We start from the raw sequence: 5,464 nt of genomic DNA, 5'->3' as shown, positions 1-5,464 counted from the left end.
CGCTTGGAGTGGAACATTGCGGCGGTATTTGGAAAGAGAAGGTGGCTTCTACGGAAGCAGGCACTGCTGCGGCATCTTAAAAGAGAATGTGGCTTCTGCGGAAGCGGGTTCTGCTGCAGAGAATGAAGAATAGAGATTAGTGGGAAGTAGAGATACGGGCTCCAGCGGGAGCAGGCAATGCTGCGGCAGTGGGAAGTAGAGATGAGTGGGAAGAGGGTCGTGCGGGAGTGAGCACTTCTGTGGGATCTGGAAAGAGAATGTGGCTTTTATTGAGATGGGCTGCTGCGATATCTGAAAAGAGAATGAGGCTTCTATGGAAGCGGGCACTGCTGCGGCAGAGGAAAGTAGAGATACAGGCTCCTGCGGGAGCGGGAACTGCTGTGGCAGAGGGAAGTAGAGACACAGGCTCCTGCGGGAGCGGGCACTGCTGCGGCAGAGGGAAGTAGAGAGACAGGCTCCTGTGGGAGTGGGCACTGCTGCGGCAGAGGAAGTAGAGATACAGGCTCCTGCGGGAGCGGGCACTGCTGTGGCAGTGGGGAAAAATAAGGCTCCTGCGGGAGCGGGGAGCTGCTGAGATGGTTGATGTGAAGATGAGCCGCTGTGGGTGGATTTGGTGGTGTTAAAAGGGATGGCTATGGTGAGTCTGAAGTTCGAGTGCACGAGGCGCTAAAGGGGTCGGCTGATGAGGAAGCGGTCTGAACGAATGTAGGTCTTGAAAGCCTCTGACGTCCAGCGGCCGAGTGCTTGGATCTGAGGCTGGGAGAGGCCTTTTTGGGCGGCTGTGGTTGCTGCACCTATACGGAAGGAGTGGCTGGAGTAATGATCTGCTGGGATGCCGGATAGCAGTAGAACGGACTTGAGGTGTTTTTGGAACCAGAAACGTGTGGCGGGACGGTCAGAGTCGTCGACGAAAAGCGGGTCAGATGGGAGTTTGGCCTGCGGGCTCCTGTAATGCAGGTAGGCTAAGAGGGTTTGGTAAGGTTGGATTGGCGACTGGAGATTGAAGATGTAAATGACGTGGCCTCTTCTCGCTTGGTCTGTCTTGCTTTGCTTAATGAAATAAAAGATTGCTTCGGTGTCTAGCACTGATAGGTCTGAAAAAGTTGGGTGGATTTTTGGATTGAAGTTGGATGTGATGGTGAGTTCCGAGCATCTGAGGAAACCAAAGAAGGCCAATATGAACATGGCGTCAAGCGTGCGGGCGGTGTGCATAGAATGGTAGCCTCTGCGGAGGTGAAAATGCATTTGGTTAAGATCTCCAGAGTTATTGGCTGTCTAGCGTCTGGGCGGTTGGGTTGGGCTCTTTGGATGCCTTTAATGAGCATGGATGTCTGAGAGCTGGCTATTCCTGAGGAGGGTGAGCCGAACATGAGTTTGTGGAAAAATTGGACTCCGCTAAGGTAGCCTTTGATGGAGCTAGCCTGGAGGTTTTTGTTGGCGTTGAGATGGGAGATGAACAGGAAAAGGCAGATTGAAGGAATTGTGAAAATTTTTAAAACTGTTCCAAGCAGTTAAATACGATTGAAGGGTCCTGGGGGAGACGGCCTGGAGGATAGAACTGAGGGAGGCATCTAGGAGGTTTCTTAGTGGGTGGTTTACGGGAATATAAGCTCTGAATATGGAGGTACTGGCGTTGGGAGTGGGTCGGCATCCGGCGCCAGCAGCCTGAATTTCTGGAAAGCAAACCGAGAGAGAGAGTCAGCTATTTGATTTTTGGATCCGTGGACATGTTTTGCATTTAGAATGAATTGGTCGCATGCTGAGATCCAAATGAGATGTCTTAAAAGGGGCATTAATGCGGGGGAATGGAATGAGACCGGCCTTTATTAAGTCAAGTGAAGTCAAGGCACCTTTATTTATATAGCGCTTTTAACAATACAGATTGTGTCAAAGCACTTAACAGTATCAAATTAGAGGATAGAGTGTCAGTAATGTATAATGATAAGATTAAACACTCAATTTTCAGTTAAAGGCATTTCATTATTGAATTGAGAGATGTCATTGTCTAGCTCAGTTTAGTTTAAATATTATCTGTGCAATCAAATTGGCGATAATCGCTAGAAATTAAGTGTCCCCAACTGAGCAAGCCAGAGGCGACAGCGGCAAGGAACCAAAACTCCCTCTGTGACAGAATGGAGAAAAAAAAAAACCTTGGGAGAAACCAGGCTCAGTCAGGGGGCCAGTTCTCCTCTGACCAGACGAAACCCGCAGTTCAAAAGTTTACATTTCTATTTTAATTTTGTTGCAATTTCTAACAATAGTAGTATTATGTAGTTAGGTATTTTATTATATTTTAGTTATTTTGTTATATTTTTTTAGTTTTATTGTATTCAATCGAGGTTTTCACTGGGGATATGTCTCTGGGGGTCATCTGGGTGTCCTGGTCTCCGCTGACGATCAGGGCTGTAGACATCATCTCTTGGTGCTGATCCACCATCTGACTGGATACAGACTGAGAAACAGAATAGGAAAAAAACAGACAAATATTAGCGTAGATGCCATTCTACTTACGATGTAACGAGTACATCATGAGTGTTCCCGGTTCCAGTTGATCTAATTAATGCAGCCTGACAATCCTTTAACGGATTTGAATAATAGAAGCGTAGTGTGTTATGTGTAAGCCAGGCTAAAGAGATGGGTCTTTAATCTAGATTTAAACTGACAGAGTGTGTCTGCCTCCCGAACAGTGTTAGGTAGATTGTTCCAGAGTTTGGGTGCTAAATAGGAATAGGATCTGCCGCCCGCAGTCGATTTTGATATTCTAGGTATTATCAAGCGGCCAGAGTTTTGAGAACGCATTGGACGTGGAGGACTATAATGTGATAAGAGCTCGCTCAAGTACTGAGGAGCTAAACCATTCAGGGCTTTATACAGTATAAGTAATTAACAAGATTTTAAAATCTATCCGATGTTTGATTGGGAGACAGTGCAGTGTTGACAGAACCGGGCTAATATGGTCATATTTCCTGGTTCTAGTAAGGACTCTAGTTATTAATGCAATGCACGACTGCTTCATTATCGCAATGCACTACGATGCTGGTGGTGGACCATTCTTTCCCCCACAGAGCCGCTGCGGCGATGAGAGGATATAATTCGAACAGTGCTGAGGATGAGAGAGACTGCGGCAAATCTGACAGCTGGGGGGGCCACGTAGATGCAAACCAGCGGCCTTGGTAAAATCCCCCGAAATCGCAGGAGGGGGCGGCGTCTGTAAATAATCGGATGTCGTCGGGGCGGGAAACCATGCTGTTATAGAAGAAGGATAAGCCGTTCCATTGTTTGAGGAAGTTTATCCATAACCTGAGCTCATTGCAACACGAGCTAAATAAGGATAAGTGATCCTCAAGCGCGTGCACGGAGGACGCGAGGGAGAGGAGGTGAGAGATGAAAGGGCGGCCCTGCGGGATGATGCGCATTGCGAAGTTTAGGTGACCAAGGATAGACAACAGCTCGCGTTTGGAACAGTTAGGGTTGTCTAAGAGGGGGCGGAAGCGACCAGGATCGTTCTATCGATTTTTTTCTGCCTAAAAATTCGATGGATGTGGTTGGGCCCGTGGTTTTGTCCTGGGCGAGCGGAATCCCGAGTTTGGAAAAGACTTCCTGAACTGTTGAGAAATGTGCGGCTGGGATGGAGCCGGGAGGCGAGATGGACGAGGTAAGGGATTGCGTAATTATTGGAGAGGATCCAGCAAATGGCATGATAGCATGTCGAAAATTTTTGGGCTGCTTCTGCAGCCGAAGGTTAGGCGGACGGAAAAGTAAAATTTTTCGTGCCAGCGTATGCCGAATAAATGCCAAAATTCTGGATGGATGGGCATTACCTTGAAGGCAGAGGTAATGTCGACTTTGGCCAGCCACGCTTTCCGACCCACGTCTTTAATCAGGGTTATAGCTTGGTCAATGTCGTGGTAGTGGAGAGAAAATTCTTCGAGCGAAATGAGGCTGTTAATGCTCGGGAAGGGGGAGTTATGATGAGAGATCAATTATTAGACGTTTTTTACGTGAAAATTTTCGTAGCAACGCCGATCGGACTTAAGCGAAAACAAGGGAAGGGGGGAACATTGAAGGGGCCGATCATGAAGTTTGACTCGACGACTTTTTTAATTAAGAGATCGACTGTGTCGGGTTCGGCGAGGGCGGACTGGAGGTTGGCACAAATGATGCTTTGACGCTGGAGGCTTTTGACGCCGGGATTAAAGCTGTGGGTGAGACCAGACAGCAAAAAATCAGTAAAATTGGCGTCAGGGTGATGAGACAATTCAACAGACAAATGGTAAATATGCACAGGAGTCGATAAGGGAGGGATGAGCGGAGTGATGAGGGGGCATGCTGTGGTGGAATGGGCATGTGACGTTGCGGCAGCCCAAGAAAACTCTGTTGTGGAGTTCAGTGTCCAGAGCCCCCCAATAAGGACACTGGTTCCACTGGGCCACCCAGATGGCACATTTTGCTGAAAACAGTTTGTGATAGGTGTAGAAGTGAGTGCCTCCATAAGATAACGCAAGCTCAGTGACTAGTGCGAGATAGTCGCTGAGCTCACGTCTCCTGAGTGGAAAAGCTGTGCAAATTACTTCGGAGTAACGGGTGAAGGCGATGGTGAATTCAGAAAATGACAAAATGCGTGACAGATTATGTGCTGTATTTTTTAGTGTGACGGAGAAATCGCCGCAATCAATTTGGCGGTCTGAAGAAGGTGGTGAAAGTGGTGACAGGAGAGAAAAAAGGTCTATGTCCGCACCTGCTATAGGATCTGTGACCTGATGCTGCCAGCGACTGGGGGTGGTTCCAGGGCAGGGGCGTTCGGTGGGACGGGCATCGGTATGGAGGATGCCAGGATTCCTCAGGATGCCTGAGGAAGAGGAGAGGGAATAGCGGCCGTTAGAGCCGCTTGCGGAGGCTGCCTCATGCTGGTGTCGGCTCCTGGAGCGAAGGCGGAAGGAAGAAAAGGAGGGAGAGGGGGCTTGGAAGAAGTCTGGGCCTGCGCCGCTAACGGAGGTAGCCTCACGCTAAGGTTTGACAGCGGGGCCGCAGGCCATGGACCGGGGAGAGGATAGAAGGAAGGAGAAAGGAAAGACTGTGGGTGGGCCGGAGATGCTGGCGGAGCCATACTCGCGCCGCTTGTGGCTGTGGGGGCAAGTTCAGCTGAGCGGAGAAACGGCCTAGGGCTAGCGGCGACGGATTCCGGGGCATGGCCCAGGCTTGCCGAGGGCCTGCTACGGCGGTTTGAAGACCGGAGGCCCTTCCTCGCGGGCGTGGTATTTGGATCGGGCCGTGAGTACGGGCTGCTGCGGGCCGGACTTGGTTTGCCGGCGGTTTTTGATGGAGGAGTGAGAGTCGGTGATGACTTTCCTGGCTGGAGAGATGAATAGAGGCTGTAGAGCTCCGCCTTGTTCATCCGCCGTGAGAAGTAGACGTCGGCGTTGTTCAGTGCTTGCCTTAGGCTTAAGATTGTCCACTTCTCGAT

General features: G+C 49.7%; 1 pseudogene; it reads right to left on the bottom strand.

Annotated features, from left to right (window-relative positions):
- Positions 1–666: 666 nt before the first annotated feature.
- On the bottom strand, positions 667–4,816 carry LOC131533842 (uncharacterized; annotated as a pseudogene).
- Positions 4,817–5,464: the final 648 nt, after the last annotated feature.

Source organism: Onychostoma macrolepis, chromosome 25, assembly GCF_012432095.1.
Source record: "Onychostoma macrolepis isolate SWU-2019 chromosome 25, ASM1243209v1, whole genome shotgun sequence".
In the NCBI taxonomy this organism is placed as follows: domain Eukaryota; kingdom Metazoa; phylum Chordata; class Actinopteri; order Cypriniformes; family Cyprinidae; genus Onychostoma; species Onychostoma macrolepis.
This window is presented reverse-complemented; position numbering and strand designations above follow the sequence as displayed.